Here is a 27,647-nt window from a genome sequence, read left to right as displayed (position 1 = left end):
GAGCAACAGCTTTCCAGCCTATCACCTTCTGGCTGCCAGCTATCTGCAGACGTTCGCACTTTCGGAGTAGGGCTGCGAAAGAAGCCTGGCTGGGACACCACCATTCCCAGGCTACGTTTGAAGTTTGAGGTGGCAAGACAGGCAAGCAGCCCCATTCTCTGTGCCTCTGTGCGAGCACTGCCATGGGCAGATGAGGCTGAGCAACAGCTTTCCAGGATAGCCCCTTCTCGCTGTCAGCTATCTGCAGACGTTCGCACATTCGGAGCAGGGCTGTGATAGGAGCCTGGCAGGGACACCACCATTCCCAGCATGCGTTTGAAGTTTCAAGTGACAAGACAAGCAAGCAGCCCCTTTCTCTGTGCCTCTATGCGAACAGTGCCATGGGCAGATGAGGCTGAGCAACAGCTTTCCAGGCTAGCCCCTTCTGCCTGCCAGCTATCTGCAGACGTTCGCATTTCAAGAGCAGGGCTGCGAAAGCATCCTAGCAGGTACACCATCTTTCCCAGGCTACGTTTGAAGTTTGAGGTGGCAAGACAAGCAAGCAGCCCTATTGTCTGTGCCTCTGTGCGAGCACTGCCATGGGCAGATGAGGCTGAGCAACAGCTTTCCAGGATAGCACCTTCTGGCTGCCAGCTATCTGCAGACGTTCGCACTTTCGGAGCAGGGCTGCGAAAGGAGCCTGGCTGGGACACAAACTTTCCCAGGCTACGTTTGAAGTTTGAGGTGGCAAGATAAGCAAGCAGCCCCATTCTCTGTGCCTCTGTGCGAGCACTGCCATGGGCAGATGAGGCTGAGCAACAGCTTTCCAGGCTAGCCCCTTCTGGCTGCCAGCTATCTGCAGACGTTCGCACTTTCGGAGCAGGGCTGCGAAAGGAGCCTGGCTGGGACATCAACTTTCCCAGGCTACTTTTGAAGTTTGAGGTGGCAAGACAAGCAAGCAGCCCCATTCTCTGTGCCTCTGTGTGAGCACTGCCATGGGCAGATGAGGCTGAGCAACAGCTTTCCAGGCTAGCCCCTTCTGGCTGCCAGCTATCTGCAGACGTTCGCATTTCAAGAGCAGGGCTGCGAAAGGATCCTAGCAGGTACACCTTCTTTCCCTGGCTACGTTTGAAGTTTGAGGTGTCAAGACAAGCAAGGAGCCCCATTCTCTGTGCCTCTGTGCGAGCAGTGCCATGGGCAGATGAGGCTGAGCAACAGCTTTCCAGTCTAGCACCTTCTGGCTGCCAGCTATCTGCAGACGTTCGCACTTTCGGAGCAGGGCTGCGAAAGGAGCCTGGCTGGGACACCAACTTTCCCAGGCTACGTTTGAAGTTTGAGGTGGCAAGACAAGCAAGCAGCCCCATTCTCTGTGCCTCTGTGCGAGCACTGCCATTGGCAGATGAGGCTGAGCAACAGCTTTCCAGGATAGCCCCTTCTGGCTGCCAGCTATCTGCAGACGTTCGCACTTTCGGAGCAGGGCTGTGATAGGAGCCTGGCAGGGACACCACCATTCCCAGCATGCGTTTGAAGTTTCAAGTGGCAAGATAAGCAAGCAGCCCCATTCTCTGTGCCTCTATGCGAACAGTGCCATGGGCAGATGAGGCTGAGCAACAGCTTTCCAGGCTAGCCCCTTCTGGCTGCCAGCTATCTGCAGAAGTTCGCATTTCAAGAGCAGGGCTGCGAAAGGAGCCTAGCAGGTACACCAACTTTCCCAGGTTACGTTTGAAGTTTGAGGTGGCAAGACAAGCAAGCAGCCCCATTCTCTGTGACTCTGTGCGAGCATTGCCATGGGCAGATGAGGCTGAGCAACAGCTTTTCAGTCTAGCACCTTCTGGCTGCCAGCTATCTGCAGACGTTCGCACTTTCGGAGCAGGGCTGCGAAAGGAGCCTGGCTGGGACACCATCTTTCCCAGGCTACGTTTGAAGTTTGAGGTGGCAAGACAAGCAAGCAGCCCCATTCTCTGTGCCTCTGTGTGAGCACTGCCATGGGCAGATGAGGCTGAGCAACAGCTTTCCAGTCTAGCCCCTTCTGCCTGCCAGCTATCTGCAGACGTTCGCATTTCAAGAGCAGGGCTACGAAAGGATCCTAGCAGGTACACCTTCTTTCCCTGGCTACGTTTGAAGTTTGAGGTGTCAAGACAAGCAAGCAGCCCCATTCTCTGTGCCTCTGTGTGAGCACTGCCATGGGCAGATGAGGCTGAGCAACAGCTTTCCAGGCTAGCCCCTTCTGGCTGCCAGCTATCTGCAGAAGTCCGCATTTCAAGAGCAGGGCTACGAAAGGATCCTAGCAGGTACACCTTCTTTCCCTGACTGCGTTTGAAGTTTGAGGTGTCAAGACAAGCAAGGAGCCCCATTCTCTGTGCCTCTGTGCGAGCAGTGCCATGGGCAGATGAGGCTGAGCAACAGCTTTCCAGGCTATCACCTTCTGGCTGCCAGCTATCTGCAGACGTTCGCACTTTCGGAGTAGGGCTGCGAAAGAAGCCTGGCTGGGACACCACCATTCCCAGGCTACGTTTGAAGTTTGAGGTGGCAAGACAAGCAAGCAGCCCCATTCTCTGTGCCTCTGTGCGAGCACTGCCATGGGCAGATGAGGCTGAGCAACAGCTTTCCAGGATAGCCCCTTCTCGCTGTCAGCTATCTGCAGACGTTCGCACTTTCGGAGCAGGGCTGTGATAGGAGCCTGGCTGGGACACCACCATTCCCAGCATGCGTTTGAAGTTTCAAGTGGCAAGACAAGCAAGCAGCCCCTTTCTCTGTGCCTCTATGCGAACAGTGCCATGGGCAGATGAGGCTGAGCAACAGCTTTCCAGGCTAGCCCCTTCTGCCTGCCAGCTATCTGCAGACGTTCGCATTTCAAGAGCAGGGCTGCGAAAGCATCCTAGCAGGTACACCATCTTTCCCAGGCTACGTTTGAAGTTTGAGGTGGCAAGACAAGCAAGGAGCCCCATTCTCTGTGCCTCTGTGCGAGCAGTGCCATGGGCAGATGAGGCTGAGCAACAGCTTTCCAGTCTAGCACCTTCTGGCTGCCAGCTATCTGCAGACGTTCGCACTTTCGGAGCAGGGCTGCGAAAGGAGCCTGGCTGGGACACCAACTTTCCCAGGCTACGTTTGAAGTTTGAGGTGGCAAGACAAGCAAGCAGCCCCATTCTCTGTGCCTCTGTGCGAGCACTGCCATTGGCAGATGAGGCTGAGCAACAGCTTTCCAGGATAGCCCCTTCTGGATGCCAGCTATCTGCAGACGTTCGCACTTTCGGAGCAGGGCTGTGATAGGAGCCTGGCAGGGACACCACCATTCCCAGCATGCGTTTGAAGTTTCAAGTTGCAAGATAAGCAAGCAGCCCCATTCTCTGTGCCTCTATGCGAACAGTGCCATGGGCAGATGAGGCTGAGCAACAGCTTTCCAGGCTAGCCCCTTCTGGCTGCCAGCTATCTGCAGAAGTCCGAATTTCAAGAGCAGGGCTGTGAAAGGAGCCTAGCAGGTACATCATCTTTCCCAGGCTACGTTTGAAGTTTGAGGTGGCAAGACAAGCAAGCAGCCCCATTCTCTGTGCCTCTGTGTGAGCACTGCCATGTGCAGATGAGGCTGAGCAACAGCTTTCCAGGCTAGCCCCTTCTGCCTGCCAGCTATCTGCAGACGTTCGCATTTCAAGAGCAGGGCTACGAAAGGATCCTAGCAGGTACACCTTCTTTCCCTGGCTACGTTTGAAGTTTGAGGTGTCAAGACAAGCAAGCAGCCCCATTCTCTGTGCCTCTGTGTGAGCACTGCCATGGGCAGATGAGGCTGAGCAACAGCTTTCCAGGCTAGCCCCTTCTGGCTGCCAGCTATCTGCAGAAGTCCGCATTTCAAGAGCAGGGCTGCGAAAGGAGCCTAGCAGGTACACCAACTTTCCCAGGTTACGTTTGAAGTTTGAGGTGGCAAGACAAGCAAGCAGCCCCATTCTCTGTGCCTCTGTGCGAGCAGTGCCATGGGCAGATGAGGCTGAGCAACAGCTTTCCAGGATAGCACCTTCTGGCTGCCAGCTATCTGCAGACGTTCGCACTTTCGGAGCAGGGCTGCGAAAGGAGCCTGGCTGGGACACCAACTTTCCCAGGCTACGTTTGAAGTTTGAGGTGGCAAGACAAGCAAGCAGCCCCATTCTCTGTGCCTCTGTGTGAGCACTGCCATGGGCAGATGAGGCTGAGCAACAGCTTTCCAGGCTAGCCCCTTCTGGCTGCCAGCTATCTGCAGACGTTCGCATTTCAAGAGCAGGGCTACGAAAGGATCCTAGCAGGTACACCATCTTTCCCTGGCTACGTTTGAAGTTTGAGGTGTCAAGACAAGCAAGCAGCCCCATTCTCTGTGCCTCTGTGTGAGCACTGCCATGGGCAGATGAGGCTGAGCAACAGCTTTCCAGGATAGCCCCTTCTCGCTGTCAGCTATCTGTAGACGTTCGCACTTTCGGAGCAGGGCTGTGATAGGAGCCTGGCAGGGACACCACCATTCCCAGCATGCGTTTGAAGTTTCAAGTGGCAAGATAAGCAAGCAGCCCCATTCTCTGTGCCTCTATGCGAACAGTGCCATGGGCAGATGAGGCTGAGCAACAGCTTTCCAGGCTAGCCCCTTCTGGCTGCCAGCTGTCTGCAGACGTTCGCATTTCAAGAGCAGGGCTGCGAAAGGAGCCTAGCAGGTTCACCAACTTTCCCAGGTTACGTTTGAAGTTTGAGGTGGCAAGACAAGCAAGCAGCCCCATTCTCTGTGCCTCTGTGTGAGCACTGCCATGGGCAGATGAGGCTGAGCAACAGCTTTCCAGGCTAGCCCCTTCTGGCTGCCAGCTATCTGCAGAAGTCCGCATTTCAAGAGCAGGGCTACGAAAGGATCCTAGCAGGTACACCTTCTTTCCCTGACTGCGTTTGAAGTTTGAGGTGTCAAGACAAGCAAGGAGCCCCATTCTCTGTGCCTCTGTGCGAGCAGTGCCATGGACAGATGAGGCTGAGCAACAGCTTTCCAGCCTATCACCTTCTGGCTGCCAGCTATCTGCAGACGTTCGCACTTTCGGAGTAGGGCTGCGAAAGAAGCCTGGCTGGGACACCACCATTCCCAGGCTACGTTTGAAGTTTGAGGTGGCAAGACAGGCAAGCAGCCCCATTCTCTGTGCCTCTGTGCGAGCACTGCCATGGGCAGATGAGGCTGAGCAACAGCTTTCCAGGATAGCACCTTCTGGCTGCCAGCTATCTGCAGACGTTCGCATTTCAAGAGCAGGGCTGCGAAAGCATCCTAGCAGGTACACCATCTTTCCCAGGCTACGTTTGAAGTTTGAGGTGGCAAGACAAGCAAGCAGCCCTATTGTCTGTGCCTCTGTGCGAGCACTGCCATGGGCAGATGAGGCTGAGCAACAGCTTTCCAGGATAGCACCTTCTGGCTGCCAGCTATCTGCAGACGTTCGCACTTTCGGAGCAGGGCTGCGAAAGGAGCCTGGCTGGGACACAAACTTTCCCAGGCTACGTTTGAAGTTTGAGGTGGCAAGATAAGCAAGCAGCCCCATTCTCTGTGCCTCTGTGCGAGCACTGCCATGGGCAGATGAGGCTGAGCAACAGCTTTCCAGGCTAGCCCCTTCTGGCTGCCAGCTATCTGCAGACGTTCGCACTTTCGGAGCAGGGCTGCGAAAGGAGCCTGGCTGGGACATCAACTTTCCCAGGCTACTTTTGAAGTTTGAGGTGGCAAGACAAGCAAGCAGCCCCATTCTCTGTGCCTCTGTGTGAGCACTGCCATGGGCAGATGAGGCTGAGCAACAGCTTTCCAGGCTAGCCCCTTCTGGCTGCCAGCTATCTGCAGACGTTCGCATTTCAAGAGCAGGGCTGCGAAAGGATCCTAGCAGGTACACCTTCTTTCCCTGGCTACGTTTGAAGTTTGAGGTGTCAAGACAAGCAAGGAGCCCCATTCTCTGTGCCTCTGTGCGAGCAGTGCCATGGGCAGATGAGGCTGAGCAACAGCTTTCCAGTCTAGCACCTTCTGGCTGCCAGCTATCTGCAGACGTTCGCACTTTCGGAGCAGGGCTGCGAAAGGAGCCTGGCTGGGACACCAACTTTCCCAGGCTACGTTTGAAGTTTGAGGTGGCAAGACAAGCAAGCAGCCCCATTCTCTGTGCCTCTGTGCGAGCACTGCCATTGGCAGATGAGGCTGAGCAACAGCTTTCCAGGATAGCCCCTTCTGGCTGCCAGCTATCTGCAGACGTTCGCACTTTCGGAGCAGGGCTGTGATAGGAGCCTGGCAGGGACACCACCATTCCCAGCATGCGTTTGAAGTTTCAAGTGGCAAGATAAGCAAGCAGCCCCATTCTCTGTGCCTCTATGCGAACAGTGCCATGGGCAGATGAGGCTGAGCAACAGCTTTCCAGGCTAGCCCCTTCTGGCTGCCAGCTATCTGCAGAAGTTCGCATTTCAAGAGCAGGGCTGCGAAAGGAGCCTAGCAGGTACACCAACTTTCCCAGGTTACGTTTGAAGTTTGAGGTGGCAAGACAAGCAAGCAGCCCCATTCTCTGTGCCTCTGTGCGAGCATTGCCATGGGCAGATGAGGCTGAGCAACAGCTTTTCAGTCTAGCACCTTCTGGCTGCCAGCTATCTGCAGACGTTCGCACTTTCGGAGCAGGGCTGCGAAAGGAGCCTGGCTGGGACACCATCTTTCCCAGGCTACGTTTGAAGTTTGAGGTGGCAAGACAAGCAAGCAGCCCCATTCTCTGTGCCTCTGTGTGAGCACTGCCATGGGCAGATGAGGCTGAGCAACAGCTTTCCAGTCTAGCCCCTTCTGCCTGCCAGCTATCTGCAGACGTTCGCATTTCAAGAGCAGGGCTACGAAAGGATCCTAGCAGGTACACCTTCTTTCCCTGGCTACGTTTGAAGTTTGAGGTGTCAAGACAAGCAAGCAGCCCCATTCTCTGTGCCTCTGTGTGAGCACTGCCATGGGCAGATGAGGCTGAGCAACAGCTTTCCAGGCTAGCCCCTTCTGGCTGCCAGCTATCTGCAGAAGTCCGCATTTCAAGAGCAGGGCTACGAAAGGATCCTAGCAGGTACACCTTCTTTCCCTGACTGCGTTTGAAGTTTGAGGTGTCAAGACAAGCAAGGAGCCCCATTCTCTGTGCCTCTGTGCGAGCAGTGCCATGGGCAGATGAGGCTGAGCAACAGCTTTCCAGGCTATCACCTTCTGGCTGCCAGCTATCTGCAGACGTTCGCACTTTCGGAGTAGGGCTGCGAAAGAAGCCTGGCTGGGACACCACCATTCCCAGGCTACGTTTGAAGTTTGAGGTGGCAAGACAAGCAAGCAGCCCCATTCTCTGTGCCTCTGTGCGAGCACTGCCATGGGCAGATGAGGCTGAGCAACAGCTTTCCAGGATAGCCCCTTCTCGCTGTCAGCTATCTGCAGACGTTCGCACTTTCGGAGCAGGGCTGTGATAGGAGCCTGGCAGGGACACCACCATTCCCAGCATGCGTTTGAAGTTTCAAGTGGCAAGACAAGCAAGCAGCCCCTTTCTCTGTGCCTCTATGCGAACAGTGCCATGGGCAGATGAGGCTGAGCAACAGCTTTCCAGGCTAGCCCCTTCTGCCTGCCAGCTATCTGCAGACGTTCGCATTTCAAGAGCAGGGCTGCGAAAGCATCCTAGCAGGTACACCATCTTTCCCAGGCTACGTTTGAAGTTTGAGGTGGCAAGACAAGCAAGGAGCCCCATTCTCTGTGCCTCTGTGCGAGCAGTGCCATGGGCAGATGAGGCTGAGCAACAGCTTTCCAGTCTAGCACCTTCTGGCTGCCAGCTATCTGCAGACGTTCGCACTTTCGGAGCAGGGCTGCGAAAGGAGCCTGGCTGGGACACCAACTTTCCCAGGCTACGTTTGAAGTTTGAGGTGGCAAGACAAGCAAGCAGCCCCATTCTCTGTGCCTCTGTGCGAGCACTGCCATTGGCAGATGAGGCTGAGCAACAGCTTTCCAGGATAGCCCCTTCTGGATGCCAGCTATCTGCAGACGTTCGCACTTTCGGAGCAGGGCTGTGATAGGAGCCTGGCAGGGACACCACCATTCCCAGCATGCGTTTGAAGTTTCAAGTTGCAAGATAAGCAAGCAGCCCCATTCTCTGTGCCTCTATGCGAACAGTGCCATGGGCAGATGAGGCTGAGCAACAGCTTTCCAGGCTAGCCCCTTCTGGCTGCCAGCTATCTGCAGAAGTCCGAATTTCAAGAGCAGGGCTGTGAAAGGAGCCTAGCAGGTACATCATCTTTCCCAGGCTACGTTTGAAGTTTGAGGTGGCAAGACAAGCAAGCAGCCCCATTCTCTGTGCCTCTGTGCGAGCAGTGCCATGGGCAGATGAGGCTGAGCAACAGCTTTCCAGGATAGCCCCTTCTGGCTGCCAGCTATCTGCAGACGTTCGCATTTCAAGAGCAGGACTGCGAAAGGAGCCTGGCAGGTACACCATCTTTCCCAGGCTACGTTTGAAGTTTGAGGTGGCAAGACAAGTAAGCAGCCCCATTCTCTGTGCCTCTATGCGAGCAGTGCCATGGGCAGATGAGGCTGAGCAACAGCTTTCCAGGATAGCCCCTTCTGCCTGCCAGCTATCTGCAGAAGTTCGCACTTTCGGAGCAGGGCTGTGATAGGAGCCTGGCAGGGACACCACCATTCCCAGCATGCGTTTGAAGTTTCAAGTGGCAAGATAAGCAAGCAGCCCCTTTCTCTGTGCCTCTATGCGAACAGTGCCATGGGCAGATGAGGCTGAGCAACAGCTTTCCAGGCTAGCCCCTTCTGGCTGCCAGCTATCTGCAGAAGTCCGCATTTCAAGAGCAGGGCTGTGATAGGAGCCTGGCAGGGACACCATCTTTCCCAGGCTACGTTTGATGTTTGAGGTGGCAAGACAAGCAAGCAGCCCCATTCTCTGTGCCTCTGTGCGAGCACTGCCATGGGCAGATGAGGCTGAGCAACAGCTTTCCAGGCTAGCACCTTCTGGCTGCCAGCTATCTGCAGATGTTCGCACTTTCGGAGCAGGGCTGCGAAAGGAGCCTGGCTGGGACACCAACTTTCCCAGGCTACGTTTGAAGTTTGAGGTGGCAAGACAAGCAAGCAGCCCCATTCTCTGTGCCTCTGTGCGAGCACTGCCATGGGCAGATGAGGCTGAGCAACAGCTTTCCAGGATAGCCCCTTCTGGCTGCCAGCTATCTGCAGACGTTCGCACTTTCGGAGCAGGGCTGTGATAGGAGCCTGGCAGGGACACCACCATTCCCAGCATGCGTTTGAAGTTTCAAGTGGCAAGATAAGCAAGCAGCCCCATTCTCTGTGCCTCTATGCGAACAGTGCCATGGGCAGATGAGGCTGAGCAACAGCTTTCCAGGCTAGCCCCTTCTGGCTGCCAGCTATCTGCAGACGTTCGCATTTCAAGAGCAGGGCTGCGAAAGGAGCCTGGCAGGTACACCAACTTTCCCAGGTTACGTTTGAAGTTTGAGGTGGCAAGACAAGCAAGCAGCCCCATTCTCTGTGCCTCTGTGCGAGCACTGCCATGGGCAGATGAGGCTGAGCAACAGCTTTTCAGTCTAGCACCTTCTGGCTGCCAGCTATCTGCAGACGTTCGCACTTTCGGAGCAGGGCTGTGATAGGAGCCTGGCAGGGACACCACCTTTCCCAGCATGCGTTTGAAGTTTGAGGTGGCAAGACAAGCAAGCAGCCCCATTCTCTGTGCCTCTGTGTGAGCACTGCCATGGGCAGATGAGGCTGAGCAACAGCTTTCCAGGCTAGCCCCTTCTGGCTGCCAGCTATCTGCAGACGTTCGCATTTCAAGAGCAGGGCTACGAAAGGATCCTAGCAGGTACACCTTCTTTCCCTGGCTACGTTTGAAGTTTGAGGTGTCAAGACAAGCAAGGAGCCCCATTCTCTGTGCCTCTGTGCGAGCAGTGCCATGGGCAGATGAGGCTGAGCAACAGCTTTCCAGGCTAGCCCCTTCTGGCTGCCAGCTATCTGCAGACGTTCGCACTTTCGGAGCAGGGCTGCGAAAGGAGCCTGGCTGGGACACCAACTTTCCCAGGCTACGTTTGAAGTTTGAGGTGGCAAGATAAGCAAGCAGCCCCATTCTCTGTGCCTCTGTGTGAGCACTGCCATGGGCAGATGAGGCTGAGCAACAGCTTTCCAGGCTAGCCCCTTCTGGCTGCCAGCTATCTGCAGACGTTCGCATTTCAAGAGCAGGACTGCGAAAGCAGCCTAGCAGGTACACCATCTTTCCCAGGCTACGTTTGAAGTTTGAGGTGGCAAGACAAGCAAGCAGCCCTATTGTCTGTGCCTCTGTGCGAGCACTGCCATGGGCAGATGAGGCTGAGCAACAGCTTTCCAGGCTAGCACCTTCTGCCTGCCAGCTATCTGCAGACGTTCGCACTTTCGGAGCAGGGCTGCGAAAGGAGCCTGGATGGGACACCAACTTTCCCAGCATGCGTTTGAAGTTTCAAGTGGCAAGACAAGCAAGCAGCCCCATTCTCTGTGCCTCTGTGCGAGCACTGCCATTGGCAGATGAGGCTGAGCAACAGCTTTCCAGGATAGCCCCTTCTGGCTGCCAGCTATCTGCAGACGTTCGCAGTTTCGGAGCAGGGCTGTGATAGGAGCCTGGCAGGGACACCACCATTCCCAGCATGCGTTTGAAGTTTCAAGTGGCAAGATAAGCAAGCAGCCCCATTCTCTGTGCCTCTATGCGAACAGTGCCATGGGCAGATGAGGCTGAGCAACAGCTTTCCAGGATAGCCCCTTCTGGCTGCCAGCTATCTGCAGAAGTCCGCATTTCAAGAGCAGGGCTGTGATAGGAGCCTGGCAGGGACACCATCTTTCCCAGCATGCGTTTGAAGTTTGAGGTGGCAAGACAAGCAAGCAGCCCCATTCTCTGTGCCTCTATGCGAGCACTGCCATGGGCAGATGAGGCTGAGCAACAGCTTTCCATTCTAGCACCTTCTGGCTGCCAGCTATCTGCAGACGTTCGCACTTTCGGAGCAGGGCTGCGAAAGGAGCCTAGCAGGTACACCATCTTTCCCAGGCTACGTTTGAAGTTTGAGGTGGCAAGACAAGCAAGCAGCCCCATTCTCTGTGCCTCTATGCGAACAGTGCCATGGGCAGATGAGGCTGAGCAACAGCTTTCCAGGATAGCCCCTTCTGCCTGCCAGCTATCTGCAGACGTTCGCACTTTCGGAGCAGGGCTGCGAAAGGAGCCTGGCTGGGACACCACCATTCCCAGCATGCCTTTGAATTTTCAAGTGGCAAGACAAGCAAGCAGCCCCATTCTCTGTGCCTCTGTGCGAGCACTGCCATGGGCAGATGAGGCTGAGCAACAGCTTTCCAGGATAGCCCCTTCTGGCTGCCAGCTATCTGCAGACGTTCGCACTTTCGGAGCAGGGCTGTGATAGGAGCCTGGCAGGGACACCACCATTCCCAGCATGCGTTTGAAGTTTCAAGTGGCAAGATAAGCAAGCAGCCCCATTCTCTGTGCCTCTATGCGAACAGTGCCATGGGCAGATGAGGCTGAGCAACAGCTTTCCAGGCTAGCCCCTTCTGGCTGCCAGCTATCTGCAGACGTTCGCATTTCAAGAGCAGGACTGCGAAAGGAGCCTAGCAGGTACACCATCTTTCCCAGGCTACGTTTGAAGTTTGAGGTGGCAAGACAAGCAAGCAGCCCCATTCTCTGTGCCTCTGTGCGAGCAGTGCCATGGGCAGATGAGGCTGAGCAACAGCTTTCCAGGATAGCCCCTTCTGGCTGCCAGCTATCTGCAGACGTTCGCATTTCAAGAGCAGGGCTGCGAAAGGAGCCTGGCTGGGACACCACCATTCCCAGGCTACGTTTGAAGTTTGAGGTGGCAAGACAAGCAAGCAGCCCCATTCTCTGTGCCTCTATGCGAACAGTGCCATGGGCAGATGAGGCTGAGCAACAGCTTTCCAGGCTAGCCCCTTCTGCCTGCCAGCTATCTGCAGACGTTCGCACTTTCGGAGCAGGGCTGCGAAAGGAGCCTGGCTGGGACACCAACTTTCCCAGGCTACGTTTGAAGTTTGAGGTGGCAAGACAAGCAAGCAGCCCCATTCTCTGTGCCTCTGTGCGAGCACTGCCATGGGCAGATGAGGCTGAGCAACAGCTTTCCAGGCTAGCACCTTCTGGCTGCCAGCTATCTGCAGACGTTCGCACTTTCTGAGTAGGGCTGCGAAAGGAGCCTGGCTGGGACACCACCATTCCCAGCATGCGTTTGAATTTTCAAGTGGCAAGACAAGCAAGCAGCCCCATTCTCTGTGCCTCTGTGCGAGCACTGCCATGGCCAGATGAGGCTGAGCAACAGCTTTCCAGGATAGCCCCTTCAGGCTGCCAGCTATCTGCAGACGTTCGCACTTTCGGAGCAGGGCTGTGATAGGAGCCTGACAGGGACACCATCTTTCCCAGCATGCGTTTGAAGTTTCAAGTTGCAAGATAAGCAAGCAGCCCCATTCTCTGTGCCTCTATGCGAACAGTGCCATGGGCAGATGAGGCTGAGCAACAGCTTTCCAGGCTAGCCCCTTCTGGCTGCCAGCTATCTGCAGACGTTCGCATTTCAAGAGCAGGACTGCGAAAGGAGCCTAGCAGGTACACCATCTTTCCCAGGCTACGTTTGAAGTTTGAGGTGGCAAGACAAGCAAGCAGCCCCATTCTCTGTGCCTCTGTGCGAGCAGTGCCATGGGCAGATGAGGCTGAGCAACAGCTTTCCAGGCTAGCCCCTTGTGGCTGCCAGCTATCTGCAGACGTTCGCATTTCAAGAGCAGGGCTGCGAAAGGAGCCTAGCAGGTACACCATCTTTCCCAGGCTACGTTTGAAGTTTGAGGTGGCAAGACAAGCAAGCAGCCCCATTCTCTGTGCCTCTGTGCGAGCACTGCCATGGGCAGATGAGGCTGAGCAACAGCTTTCCAGGCTAGCCCCTTCTGCCTGCCAGCTATCTGCAGACGTTCGCACTTTCGGAGCAGGGCTGTGATAGGAGCCTGGCAGGGACACCACCATTCCCAGCATGCGTTTGAAGTTTCAAGTGGCAAGATAAGCAAGCAGCCCCATTCTCTGTGCCTCTATGCGAACAGTGCCATGGGCAGATGAGGCTGAGCAACAGCTTTCCAGGCTAGCCCCTTCTGGCTGCCAGCTATCTGCAGACGTTCGCATTTCAAGAGCAGGGCTGCGAAAGGAGCCTAGCAGGTACACCAACTTTCCCAGGTTACGTTTGAAGTTTGAGGTGGCAAGACAAGCAAGCAGCCCCATTCTCTGTGCCTCTGTGCGAGCAGTGCCATGGGCAGATGAGGCTGAGCAACAGCTTTTCAGTCTAGCACCTTCTGGCTGCCAGCTATCTGCTGACGTTCGCACTTTCGGAGCAGGTCTGTGATAGGAGCCTGGCTGGGACACCAACTTTCCCAGGCTACGTTTGAAGTTTGAGGTGGCAAGATAAGCAAGCAGCCCCATTCTCTGTGCCTCTGTGTGAGCACTGCCATGGGCAGATGAGGCTGAGCAACAGCTTTCCAGGCTAGCCCCTTCTGGCTGCCAGCTATCTGCAGACGTTCGCATTTCAAGAGCAGGACTGCGAAAGCAGCCTAGCAGGTACACCATCTTTCCCAGGCTACGTTTGAAGTTTGAGGTGGCAAGACAAGCAAGCAGCCCCATTCTCTGTGCCTCTGTGCGAGCACTGCCATGGGCAGATGAGGCTGAGCAACAGCTTTCCAGGCTAGCACCTTCTGCCTGCCAGCTATCTGCAGACGTTCGCACTTTCGGAGCAGGGCTGCGAAAGGAGCCTGGATGGGACACCAACTTTCCCAGCATGCGTTTGAAGTTTCAAGTGGCAAGACAAGCAAGCAGCCCCATTCTCTGTGCCTCTGTGCGAGCACTGCCATTGGCAGATGAGGCTGAGCAACAGCTTTCCAGGCTAGCCCCTTCTGGCTGCCAGCTATCTGCAGACGTTCGCAGTTTCGGAGCAGGGCTGTGATAGGAGCCTGGCAGGGACACCACCATTCCCAGCATGCGTTTGAAGTTTCAAGTGGCAAGATAAGCAAGCAGCCCCATTCTCTGTGCCTCTATGCGAACAGTGCCATGGGTAGATGAGGCTGAGCAACAGCTTTCCAGGATAGCCCCTTCTGGCTGCCAGCTATCTGCAGAAGTCCGCATTTCAAGAGCAGGGCTGTGATAGGAGCCTGGCAGGGACACAATCTTTCCCAGCATGCGTTTGAAGTTTGAGGTGGCAAGACAAGCAAGCAGCCCCATTCTCTGTGCCTCTATGCGAGCACTGCCTTGGGCAGATGAGGCTGAGCAACAGCTTTCCATTCTAGCACCTTCTGGCTGCCAGCTATCTGCAGACGTTCGCACTTTCGGAGCAGGGCTGCGAAAGGAGCCTAGCAGGTACACCATTTTTCCCAGGCTACGTTTGAAGTTTGAGGTGGCAAGACAAGCAAGCAGCCCCATTCTCTGTGCCTCTATGCGAACAGTGCCATGGGCAGATGAGGCTGAGCAACAGCTTTCCAGGATAGCCCCTTCTGCCTGCCAGCTATCTGCAGACGTTCGCACTTTCGGAGCAGGGCTGCGAAAGGAGCCTGGCTGGGACACCAACTTTCCCAGGCTACGTTTGAATTTTGAGGTGGCAAGACAAGTAAGCAGCCCCATTCTCTGTGCCTCTGTGCGAGCACTGCCATGGGCAGATGAGGCTGAGCAACAGCTTTCCAGGCTAGCACCTTCTGGCTGCCAGCTATCTGCAGACGTTCGCACTTTCTGAGTAGGGCTGCGAAAGGAGCCTGGCTGGGACACCACCATTCCCAGCATGCCTTTGAATTTTCAAGTGGCAAGACAAGCAAGCAGCCCCATTCTCTGTGCCTCTGTGCGAGCACTGCCATGGGCAGATGAGGCTGAGCAACAGCTTTCCAGGATAGCCCCTTCTGGCTGCCAGCTATCTGCAGACGTTCGCACTTTCGGAGCAGGGCTGTGATAGGAGCCTGACAGGGACACCACCATTCCCAGCATGCGTTTGAAGTTTCAAGTGGCAAGATAAGCAAGCAGCCCCATTCTCTGTGCCTCTATGCGAACAGTGCCATGGGCAGATGAGGCTGAGCAACAGCTTTCCAGGCTAGCCCCTTCTGGCTGCCAGCTATCTGCAGACGTTCGCATTTCAAGAGCAGGACTGCGAAAGGAGCCTAGCAGGTACACCATCTTTCCCAGGCTACGTTTGAAGTTTGAGGTGGCAAGACAAGCAAGCAGCCCCATTCTCTGTGCCTCTGTGCGAGCAGTGCCATGGGCAGATGAGGCTGAGCAACAGCTTTCCAGGATAGCCCCTTCTGGCTGCCAGCTATCTGCAGACGTTCGCATTTCAAGAGCAGGGCTGCGAAAGGAGCCTGGCTGGGACACCACCATTCCCAGGCTACGTTTGTAGTTTGAGGTGGCAAGACAAGCAAGCAGCCCCATTCTCTGTGCCTCTATGCGAACAGTGCCATGGGCAGATGAGGCTGAGCAACAGCTTTCCAGGCTAGCCCCTTCTGCCTGCCAGCTATCTGCAGACGTTCGCACTTTCGGAGCAGGGCTGCGAAAGGAGCCTGGCTGGGACACCACCATTCCCAGCATGCGTTTGAATTTTCAAGTGGCAAGACAAGCAAGCAGCCCCATTCTCTGTGCCTCTGTGCGAGCACTGCCATGGGCAGATGAGGCTGAGCAACAGCTTTCCAGGATAGCCCCTTCTGGCTGCCAGCTATCTGCAGACGTTCGCACTTTCGGAGCAGGGCTGTGATAGGAGCCTGACAGGGACACCATCTTTCCCAGCATGCGTTTGAAGTTTCAAGTTGCAAGATAAGCAAGCAGCCCCATTCTCTGTGCCTCTATGCGAACAGTGCCATGGGCAGATGAGGCTGAGCAACAGCTTTCCAGGATAGCCCCTTCTGGCTGCCAGCTATCTGCAGACGTTCGCATTTCAAGAGCAGGACTGCGAAAGGAGCCTAGCAGGTACACCATCTTTCCCAGGCTACGTTTGAAGTTTGAGGTGGCAAGACAAGCAAGCAGCCCCATTCTCTGTGCCTCTGTGCGAGCAGTGCCATGGGCAGATGAGGCTGAGCAACAGCTTTCCAGGCTAGCCCCTTGTGGCTGCCAGCTATCTGCAGACGTTCGCATTTCAAGAGCAGGGCTGCGAAAGGAGCCTAGCAGGTACACCATCTTTCCCAGGCTACGTTTGAAGTTTGAGGTGGCAAGACAAGCAAGCAGCCCCATTCTCTGTGCCTCTGTGCGAGCACTGCCATGGGCAGATGAGGCTGAGCAACAGCTTTCCAGGCTAGCACCTTCTGGCTGCCAGCTATCTGCAGACGTTCGCACTTTCGGAGCAGGGCTGCGAAAGGAGCCTGGCTGGGACACCACCATTCGCAGGCTACGTTTGAAGTTTGAGGTGGCAAGACAAGCAAGCAGCCCCATTCTCTGTGCCTCTGTGCGAGCACTGCCATGCGCAGATGAGGCTGAGCAACAGCTTTCCAGGATAGCCCCTTCTGGCTGCCAGCTATCTGCAGACGTTCGCACTTTCGGAGCAGGGCTGTGATAGGAGACTGGCAGGGACACCACCATTCCCAGCATGCGTTTGAAGTTTCAAGTGGCAAGATAAGCAAGCAGCCCCATTCTCTGTGCCTCTGTGCGAGCAGTGCCATGGGCAGATGAGGCTGAGGAACAGCTTTCCAGGATAGCCCCTTCTGGCTGCCAGCTATCTGCAGACGTTAGTATTTTAAGAGCAGTGCTGTGAAAGGAGCCTGTCTGGGACCCCACCATTCCCAGGGTACGTCTGAAGTTTGAGGTGGCAATACAAGCAAGCAGCCCCATTCTCTGTGCCTCTGTGCGAGCAGTGCCATGGGCAGATGAGGCTGAGAAACAGCTTTCCAGGCTAGCCCCTTCTGGCTGCCAGCTATCTGCAGACGTTCGCTCTTTTGGAGCTGGGCTGCGAAAGGAGCATGGCAGGAACACCACCATTCTCAGGCTACGTTTGAAGTTTGAGGTGGCAAGACAAGCAAGCAGCCCCATTCTCTGTGCCTCTATGCGAACAGTGCCATGGGCAGATGAGGCTGAGCAACAGCTTTCCAGGCTAGCCCCTTCTGGCTGCCAGCTATCTGCAGACGTTCGCAGTTTTGGAGCTGGGCTGCGAAAGGAGCATGGCAGGAACACCACCATTCTCAGGCTGCGTTTGAAGTTTGAGGTGGCAAGACAAGCAAGCAGCCCCAGTCTCTGTGCCTCTGTGTGAGCAGTGCCATAGGCAGATGAGGCTGAGGAACAGCTTTCCAGGCTAGCCCCTTCGGCTGCCAGCTATCTGCAGACGTTCGCACTTTCGGAGCAGGGCTGCGAAAGGAGCCTGACAGTGACACCACAATTCTAAGGTTAATTTTGAAGTTTGAGGTGGCAAGACAAGCAAGCAGCCCCATTCTCTGTGCCTCTGTGCAAGCAGTGCCATGGGCAGATGAGGCTGAGCAACAGCTTTCCAGGCTAGCCCCTTCTGGCTGCCAGCTACCTGCAGACGTTAGTATTTTAAGAGCAGGGCTGTGAAAGGAGCCTGGCTGGGACACCAGCATTCCCAGGCTACGTTTGAAGTTTGAGGTGGCAAGACAAGCAAGCAGCCCCATTCTCTGTGCCTCTGTGCGAGCAGTGCCATGGGCAGATGAGGCTGAGCAACAGCTTTCCAGGCTAGCCCCTTCTGGCTGCCAGCTATCTGCAGACGTTCGCAGTTTTGGAGCTGGGCTGCGAAAGGAGCCTGACAGGGACACCACCATTCCCAGCATGCGTTTGAAGTTTCAAGTGGCAAGATAAGCAAGCAGCCCCATTCTCTGTGCCTCTATGCGAACAGTGCCATGGGCAGATGAGGCTGAGCAACAGCTTTCCAGGCTAGCCCCTTCTGGCTGCCAGCTATCTGCAGACGTTCGCATTTCAAGAGCAGGACTGCGAAAGGAGCCTAGCAGGTACACCATCTTTCCCAGGCTACGTTTGAAGTTTGAGGTGGCAAGACAAGCAAGCAGCCCCATTCTCTGTGCCTCTGTGCGAGCAGTGCCATGGGCAGATGAGGCTGAGCAACAGCTTTCCAGGATAGCCCCTTCTGGCTGCCAGCTATCTGCAGACGTTCGCATTTCAAGAGCAGGGCTGCGAAAGGAGCCTGGCTGGGACACCACCATTCCCAGGCTACGTTTGTAGTTTGAGGTGGCAAGACAAGCAAGCAGCCCCATTCTCTGTGCCTCTATGCGAACAGTGCCATGGGCAGATGAGGCTGAGCAACAGCTTTCCAGGCTAGCCCCTTCTGCCTGCCAGCTATCTGCAGACGTTCGCACTTTCGGAGCAGGGCTGCGAAAGGAGCCTGGCAGGGACACCACCATTCCCAGCATGCGTTTGAATTTTCAAGTGGCAAGACAAGCAAGCAGCCCCATTCTCTGTGCCTCTGTGCGAGCACTGCCATGGGCAGATGAGGCTGAGCAACAGCTTTCCAGGATAGCCCCTTCTGGCTGCCAGCTATCTGCAGACGTTCGCACTTTCGGAGCAGGGCTGTGATAGGAGCCTGACAGGGACACCATCTTTCCCAGCATGCGTTTGAAGTTTCAAGTTGCAAGATAAGCAAGCAGCCCCATTCTCTGTGCCTCTATGCGAACAGTGCCATGGGCAGATGAGGCTGAGCAACAGCTTTCCAGGCTAGCCCCTTCTGGCTGCCAGCTATCTGCAGACGTTCGCATTTCAAGAGCAGGACTGCGAAAGGAGCCTAGCAGGTACACCATCTTTCCCAGGCTACGTTTGAAGTTTGAGGTGGCAAGACAAGCAAGCAGCCCCATTCTCTGTGCCTCTGTGCGAGCAGTGCCATGGGCAGATGAGGCTGAGCAACAGCTTTCCAGGCTAGCCCCTTGTGGCTGCCAGCTATCTGCAGACGTTCGCATTTCAAGAGCAGGGCTGCGAAAGGAGCCTAGCAGGTACACCATCTTTCCCAGGCTACGTTTGAAGTTTGAGGTGGCAAGACAAGCAAGCAGCCCCATTCTCTGTGCCTCTGTGCGAGCACTGCCATGGGCAGATGAGGCTGAGCAACAGCTTTCCAGGCTAGCACCTTCTGGCTGCCAGCTATCTGCAGACGTTCGCACTTTCGGAGCAGGGCTGCGAAAGGAGCCTGGCTGGGACACCACCATTCGCAGGCTACGTTTGAAGTTTGAGGTGGCAAGACAAGCAAGCAGCCCCATTCTCTGTGCCTCTGTGCGAGCACTGCCATGCGCAGATGAGGCTGAGCAACAGCTTTCCAGGATAGCCCCTTCTGGCTGCCAGCTATCTGCAGACGTTCGCACTTTCGGAGCAGGGCTGTGATAGGAGACTGGCAGGGACACCACCATTCCCAGCATGCGTTTGAAGTTTCAAGTGGCAAGATAAGCAAGCAGCCCCATTCTCTGTGCCTCTGTGCGAGCAGTGCCATGGGCAGATGAGGCTGAGGAACAGCTTTCCAGGCTAGCCCCTTCTGGCTGCCAGCTATCTGCAGAAGTTAGTATTTTAAGAGCAGTGCTGTGAAAGGAGCCTGTCTGGGACCCCACCATTCCCAGGGTACGTCTGAAGTTTGAGGTGGCAATACAAGCAAGCAGCCCCATTCTCTGTGCCTCTGTGCGAGCAGTGCCATGGGCAGATGAGGCTGAGAAACAGCTTTCCAGGCTAGCCCCTTCTGGCTGCCAGCTATCTGCAGACGTTCGCTGTTTTGGAGCTGGGCTGCGAAAGGAGCATGGCAGGAACACCACCATTCTCAGGCTACGTTTGAAGTTTGAGGTGGCAAGACAAGCAAGCAGCCCCATTCTCTGTGCCTCTATGCGAACAGTGCCATGGGCAGATGAGGCTGAGCAACAGCTTTCCAGGCTAGCCCCTTCTGGCTGCCAGCTATCTGCAGACGTTCGCAGTTTTGCAGCTGGGCTGCGAAAGGAGCATGGCAGGAACACCACCATTCTCAGGCTGCGTTTGAAGTTTGAGGTGGCAAGACAAGCAAGCAGCCCCAGTCTCTGTGCCTCTGTGTGAGCAGTGCCATAGGCAGATGAGGCTGAGGAACAGCTTTCCAGGCTAGCCCCTTCGGCTGCCAGCTATCTGCAGACGTTCGCACTTTCGGAGCAGGGCTGCGAAAGGAGCCTGACAGTGACACCACAATTCTAAGGTTAATTTTGAAGTTTGAGGTGGCAAGACAAGCAAGCAGCCCCATTCTCTGTGCCTCTGTGCAAGCAGTGCCATGGGCAGATGAGGCTGAGCAACAGCTTTCCAGGCTAGCCCCTTCTGGCTGCCAGCTACCTGCAGACGTTAGTATTTTAAGAGCAGGGCTGTGAAAGGAGCCTGGCTGGGACACCAGCATACCCAGGCTACGTTTGAAGTTTGAGGTGGCAAGACAAGCAAGCAGCCCCATTCTCTGTGCCTCTGTGCGAGCAGTGCCATGGGCAGATGAGGCTGAGCAACAGCTTTCCAGGCTAGCCCCTTCTGGCTGCCAGCTATCTGCAGACGTTCGCAGTTTTGGAGCTGGGCTGCGAAAGGAGCCTGACAGGGACACCACCATTCCCAGCATGCGTTTGAAGTTTCAAGTGGCAAGATAAGCAAGCAGCCCCATTCTCTGTGCCTCTATGCGAACAGTGCCATGGGCAGATGAGGCTGAGCAACAGCTTTCCAGGCTAGCCCCTTCTGGCTGCCAGCTATCTGCAGACGTTCGCATTTCAAGAGCAGGACTGCGAAAGGAGCCTAGCAGGTACACCATCTTTCCCAGGCTACGTTTGAAGTTTGAGGTGGCAAGACAAGCAAGCAGCCCCATTCTCTGTGCCTCTGTGCGAGCAGTGCCATGGGCAGATGAGGCTGAGCAACAGCTTTCCAGGATAGCCCCTTCTGGCTGCCAGCTATCTGCAGACGTTCGCATTTCAAGAGCAGGGCTGCGAAAGGAGCCTGGCTGGGACACCACCATTCCCAGGCTACGTTTGTAGTTTGAGGTGGCAAGACAAGCAAGCAGCCCCATTCTCTGTGCCTCTATGCGAACAGTGCCATGGGCAGATGAGGCTGAGCAACAGCTTTCCAGGCTAGCCCCTTCTGCCTGCCAGCTATCTGCAGACGTTCGCACTTTCGGAGCAGGGCTGCGAAAGGAGCCTGGCTGGGACACCACCATTCCCAGCATGCGTTTGAATTTTCAAGTGGCAAGACAAGCAAGCAGCCCCATTCTCTGTGCCTCTGTGCGAGCACTGCCATGGGCAGATGAGGCTGAGCAACAGCTTTCCAGGATAGCCCCTTCTGGCTGCCAGCTATCTGCAGACGTTCGCACTTTCGGAGCAGGGCTGTGATAGGAGCCTGACAGGGACACCATCTTTCCCAGCATGCGTTTGAAGTTTCAAGTTGCAAGATAAGCAAGCAGCCCCATTCTCTGTGCCTCTATGCGAACAGTGCCATGGGCAGATGAGGCTGAGCAACAGCTTTCCAGGCTAGCCCCTTCTGGCTGCCAGCTATCTGCAGACGTTCGCATTTCAAGAGCAGGACTGCGAAAGGAGCCTAGCAGGTACACCATCTTTCCCAGGCTACGTTTGAAGTTTGAGGTGGCAAGACAAGCAAGCAGCCCCATTCTCTGTGCCTCTGTGCGAGCAGTGCCATGGGCAGATGAGGCTGAGCAACAGCTTTCCAGGCTAGCCCCTTGTGGCTGCCAGCTATCTGCAGACGTTCGCATTTCAAGAGCAGGGCTGCGAAAGGAGCCTAGCAGGTACACCATCTTTCCCAGGCTACGTTTGAAGTTTGAGGTGGCAAGACAAGCAAGCAGCCCCATTCTCTGTGCCTCTGTGCGAGCACTGCCATGGGCAGATGAGGCTGAGCAACAGCTTTCCAGGCTAGCACCTTCTGGCTGCCAGCTATCTGCAGACGTTCGCACTTTCGGAGCAGGGCTGCGAAAGGAGCCTGGCTGGGACACCACCATTCGCAGGCTACGTTTGAAGTTTGAGGTGGCAAGACAAGCAAGCAGCCCCATTCTCTGTGCCTCTGTGCGAGCACTGCCATGCGCAGATGAGGCTGAGCAACAGCTTTCCAGGATAGCCCCTTCTGGCTGCCAGCTATCTGCAGACGTTCGCACTTTCGGAGCAGGGCTGTGATAGGAGACTGGCAGGGACACCACCATTCCCAGCATGCGTTTGAAGTTTCAAGTGGCAAGATAAGCAAGCAGCCCCATTCTCTGTGCCTCTGTGCGAGCAGTGCCATGGGCAGATGAGGCTGAGGAACAGCTTTCCAGGCTAGCCCCTTCTGGCTGCCAGCTATCTGCAGACGTTCGCAGTTTTGGAGCTGGGCTGCGAAAGGAGCATGGCAGGAACACCACCATTCTCAGGCTGCGTTTGAAGTTTGAGGTGGCAAGACAAGCAAGCAGCCCCAGTCTCTGTGCCTCTGTGTGAGCAGTGCCATAGGCAGATGAGGCTGAGGAACAGCTTTCCAGGCTAGCCCCTTCGGCTGCCAGCTATCTGCAGACGTTCGCACTTTCGGAGCAGGGCTGCGAAAGGAGCCTGACAGTGACACCACAATTCTAAGGTTAATTTTGAAGTTTGAGGTGGCAAGACAAGCAAGCAGCCCCATTCTCTGTGCCTCTGTGCAAGCAGTGCCATGGGCAGATGAGGCTGAGCAACAGCTTTCCAGGCTAGCCCCTTCTGGCTGCCAGCTACCTGCAGACGTTAGTATTTTAAGAGCAGGGCTGTGAAAGGAGCCTGGCTGGGACACCAGCATTCCCAGGCTACGTTTGAAGTTTGAGGTGGCAAGACAAGCAAGCAGCCCCATTCTCTGTGCCTCTGTGCGAGCAGTGCCATGGGCAGATGAGGCTGAGCAACAGCTTTCCAGGCTAGCACCTTCTGGCTGCCAGCTATCTGCAGACGTTCGCAGTTTTGGAGCTGGGCTGCGAAAGGAGCCTGGCTGGGACACCACCATTCCCAGGCTACGTTTGAAGTTTGAGGTGGCAAGACAAGCAAGCAGCCCCATTCTCTGTGCCTCTATGCGAACAGTGCCATGGGCAGATGAGGCTGAGCAACAGCTTTCCAGGATAGCCCCTTCTGGCTGCCAGCTATCTGCAGACGTTCGCACTTCAAGAGCAGGGCTGCGAAAGGAGCCTGGCTGGGACACCAACTTTCCCAGGCTACGTTTGAAGTTTGAGGTGGCAAGACAAGCAAGCAGCCCCATTCTCTGTGCCTCTGTGCGAGCACTGCCATGGGCAGATGAGGCTGAGCAACAGCTTTCCAGGCTAGCACCTTCTGGCTGCCAGCTATCTGCAGACGTTCGCACTTTCTGAGTAGGGCTGCGAAAGGAGCCTGGCTGGGACACCACGATTCCCAGCATGCGTTTGAATTTTCAAGTGGCAAGACAAGCAAGCAGCCCCATTCTCTGTGCCTCTGTGCGAGCACTGCCATGGGCAGATGAGGCTGAGCAACAGCTTTCCAGGCTAGCCTCTTCTGGCTGCCAGCTATCTGCAGACGTTCGCACTTTCGGAGCAGGGCTGTGATAGGAGCCTGACAGGGACACCACCATTCCCAGCATGCGTTTGAAGTTTCAAGTGGCAAGATAAGCAAGCAGCCCCATTCTCTGTGCCTCTATGCGAACAGTGCCATGGGCAGATGAGGCTGAGCAACAGCTTTCCAGGCTAGCCCCTTCTGGCTGCCAGCTATCTGCAGACGTTCGCATTTCAAGAGCAGGACTGCGAAAGGAGCCTAGCAGGTACACCATCTTTCCCAGCCTACGTTTGAAGTTTGAGGTGGCAAGACAAGCAAGCAGCCCCATTCTCTGTGCCTCTGTGCGAGCAGTGCCATGGGCAGATGAGGCTGAGCAACAGCTTTCCAGGATAGCCCCTTCTGGCTGCCAGCTATCTGCAGACGTTCGCATTTCAAGAGCAGGGCTGCGAAAGGAGCCTGGCTGGGACACCACCATTCCCAGGCTACGTTTGAAGTTTGAGGTGGCAAGACAAGCAAGCAGCCCCATTCTCTGTGCCTCTATGCGAACAGTGCCATGGGCAGATGAGGCTGAGCAACAGCTTTCCAGGCTAGCCCCTTCTGCCTGCCAGCTATCTGCAGACGTTCGCACTTTCGGAGCAGGGCTGCGAAAGGAGCCTGGCTGGGACACCAAATTTCCCAGGCTACGTTTGAAGTTTGAGGTGGCAAGACAAGCAAGCAGCCCCATTCTCTGTGCCTCTGTGCGAGCACTGCCATGGGCAGATGAGGCTGAGCAACAGCTTTCCAGGATAGCCCCTTCTGGCTGCCAGCTATCTGCAGACGTTCGCACTTTCTGAGTAGGGCTGCGAAAGGAGCCTGGCTGGGACACCACCATTCCCAGCATGCCTTTGAATTTTCAAGTGGCAAGACAAGCAAGCAGCCCCATTCTCTGTGCCTCTGTGCGAGCACTGCCATGCGCAGATGAGGCTGAGCAACAGCTTTCCAGGCTAGCCCCTTCTGGCTGCCAGCTATCTGCAGACGTTCGCACTTTCGGAGCAGGGCTGTGATAGGAGACTGGCAGGGACACCACCATTCCCAGCATGCGTTTGAAGTTTCAAGTGGCAAGATAAGCAAGCAGCCCCATTCTCTGTGCCTCTGTGCGAGCAGTGCCATGGGCAGATGAGGCTGAGGAACAGCTTTCCAGGCTAGCCCCTTCTGGCTGCCAGCTATCTGCAGACGTTAGTATTTTAAGAGCAGTGCTGTGAAAGGAGCCTGTCTGGGACACCACCATTCCCAGGGTACGTCTGAAGTTTGAGGTGGCAATACAAGCAAGCAGCCCCATTCTCTGTGCCTCTGTGCGAGCAGTGCCATGGGCAGATGAGGCTGAGAAACAGCTTTCCAGGCTAGCCCCTTCTGGCTGCCAGCTATCTGCAGACGTTCGCTGTTTTGGAGCTGGGCTGCGAAAGGAGCATGGCAGGAACACCACCATTCTCAGGCTACGTTTGAAGTTTGAGGTGGCAAGACAAGCAAGCAGCCCCATTCTCTGTGCCTCTGTGCGAGCAGTGCCATGGGCAGGTGATACTGAGAAACAGCTTTCCAGGCTAGCCCCTTCTGGCTGCCAGCTATCTGCAGACGTTCGCAGTTTTGGAGCTGGGCTGCGAAAGGAGCATGGCAGGAACACCACCATTCTCAGGCTGCGTTTGAAGTTTGAGGTGGCAAGACAAGCAAGCAGCCCCAGTCTCTGTGCCTCTGTGTGAGCAGTGCCATAGGCAGATGAGGCTGAGGAACAGCTTTCCAGGCTAGCCACTTCGGCTGCCATCTATCTGCAGACGTTCGCACTTTCGGAGCAGGGCTGCGAAAGGAGCCTGACAGTGACACCACAATTCTAAGGTTAATTTTGAAGTTTGAGGTGGCAAGACAAGCAAGCAGCCCCATTCTCTGTGCCTCTGTGCAAGCAGTGCCATGGGCAGATGAGGCTGAGCAACAGCTTTCCAGGCTAGCCCCTTCTGGCTGCCAGCTACCTGCAGACGTTAGTATTTTAAGAGCAGGTCTGTGAAAGGAGCCTGGCAGGGACACCAGCATTCCCAGGCTACGTTTGAAGTTTGAGGTGGCAAGACAAGCAAGCAGCCCCATTCTCTGTGCCTCTGTGCGAGCAGTGCCATGGGCAGATGAGGCTGAGCAACAGCTTTCCAGGCTAGCCCCTTCTGGCTGCCAGCTATCTGCAGACGTTCGCAGTTTTGGAGCTGGGCTGCGAAAGGAGCATGGCAGGAACACCACCATTCTCAGGCTACATTTGAAGTTTGAGGTGGCAAGACAAGCAAGCAGCCCCATTCTCTGTGCCTCTGTGCGAGCAGTGCCATGGGCAGATGAGGCTGAGGAACAGCTTTCCAGGCTAGCCCCTTCTGGCTGCCAGCTATCTGCAGATGTTAGCACTTTCGGAGCAGGGCTGCGAAAGGAGCCTGGCAGTGACACCACAATTCTAAGGTTAATTTTGAAGTTTGAGGTGGCAAGACAAGCAAGGAGCCCCATTCTCTGTGCCTCTGTGCAAGCAGTGCCATGGGCAGATGAGGCTGAGCAACAGCTTTCCAGGCTAGCCCCTTCTGGCTGCCAGCTATCTGCAGACGTTCGCATTTCAAGAGCAGGACTGCGAAAGGAGCCTAGCAGGTACACCATCTTTCCCAGGCTACGTTTGAAGTTTGAGGTGGCAAGACAAGCAAGCAGCCCCATTCTCTGTGCCTCTGTGCGAGCAGTGCCATGGGCAGATGAGGCTGAGCAACAGCTTTCCAGGCTAGCCCCTTCTGGCTGCCAGCTATCTGCAGACGTTCGCATTTCAAGAGCAGGGCTGCGAAAGGAGCCTAGCAGGTACACCATCTTTCCCAGGCTACGTTTGAAGTTTGAGGTGGCAAGACAAGCAAGCAGCCCCATTCTCTGTGCCTCTGTGCGAGCACTGCCATGCGCAGATGAGGCTGAGCAACAGCTTTCCAGGATAGCCCCTTCTGGCTGCCAGCTATCTGCAGACGTTCGCACTTTCGGAGCAGGGCTGTGATAGGAGACTGGCAGGGACACCACCATTCCCAGCATGCGTTTGAAGTTTCAAGTGGCAAGATAAGCAAGCAGCCCCATTCTCTGTGCCTCTGTGCGAGCAGTGCCATGGGCAGATGAGGCTGAGAAACAGCTTTCCAGGCTAGCCCCTTCTGGCTGCCAGCTATCTGCAGACGTTCGCTGTTTTGGAGCTGGGCTGCGAAAGGAGCATGGCAGGAACACCACCATTCTCAGGCTGCGTTTGAAGTTTGAGGTGGCAAGACAAGCAAGCAGCCCCATTCTCTGTGCCTCTGTGCGAGCAGTGCCATGGGCAGGTGATACTGAGAAACAGCTTTCCAGGCTAGCCCCTTCTGGCTGCCAGCTATCTGCAGACGTTCGCAGTTTTGGAGCTGGGCTGCGAAAGGAGCATGGCAGGAACACCACCATTCTCAGGCTGCGTTTGAAGTTTGAGGTGGCAAGACAAGCAAGCAGCCCCAGTCTCTGTGCCTCTGTGTGAGCAGTGCCATAGGCAGATGAGGCTGAGGAACAGCTTTCCAGGCTAGCCCCTTCGGCTGCCATCTATCTGCAGACGTTCGCACTTTCGGAGAAGGGCTGCGAAAGGAGCCTGACAGTGACACCACAATTCTAAGGTTAATTTTGAAGTTTGAGGTGGCAAGACAAGCAAGCAGCCCCATTCTCTGTGCCTCTGTGCAAGCAGTGCCATGGGCAGATGAGGCTGAGCAACAGCTTTCCAGGCTAGCCCCTTCTGGCTGCCAGCTACCTGCAGACGTTAGTATTTTAAGAGCAGGTCTGTGAAAGGAGCCTGGCAGGGACACCAGCATTCCCAGGCTACGTTTGAAGTTTGAGGTGGCAAGACAAGCAAGCAGCCCCATTCTCTGTGCCTCTGTGCGAGCAGTGCCATGGGCAGATGAGGCTGAGCAACAGCTTTCCAGGCTAGCCCCTTCTGGCTGCCAGCTATCTGCAGACGTTCGCAGTTTTGGAGCTGGGCTGCGAAAGGAGCATGGCAGGAACACCACCATTCTCAGGCTACATTTGAAGTTTGAGGTGGCAAGACAAGCAAGCAGCCCCATTCTCTGTGCCTCTGTGCGAGCAGTGCCATGGGCAGATGAGGCTGAGGAACAGCTTTCCAGGCTAGCCCCTTCTGGCTGCCAGCTATCTGCAGATGTTAGCACTTTCGGAGCAGGGCTGCGAAAGGAGCCTGGCAGTGACACCACAATTCTAAGGTTAATTTTGAAGTTTGAGG

Source organism: Opisthocomus hoazin, chromosome 17 (genome assembly GCF_030867145.1).
Source record: "Opisthocomus hoazin isolate bOpiHoa1 chromosome 17, bOpiHoa1.hap1, whole genome shotgun sequence".
NCBI classification, from domain to species: domain Eukaryota; kingdom Metazoa; phylum Chordata; class Aves; order Opisthocomiformes; family Opisthocomidae; genus Opisthocomus; species Opisthocomus hoazin.
The sequence above is the reverse complement of the archived record's forward strand: the minus strand, read 5'-3'. Positions refer to the sequence as shown.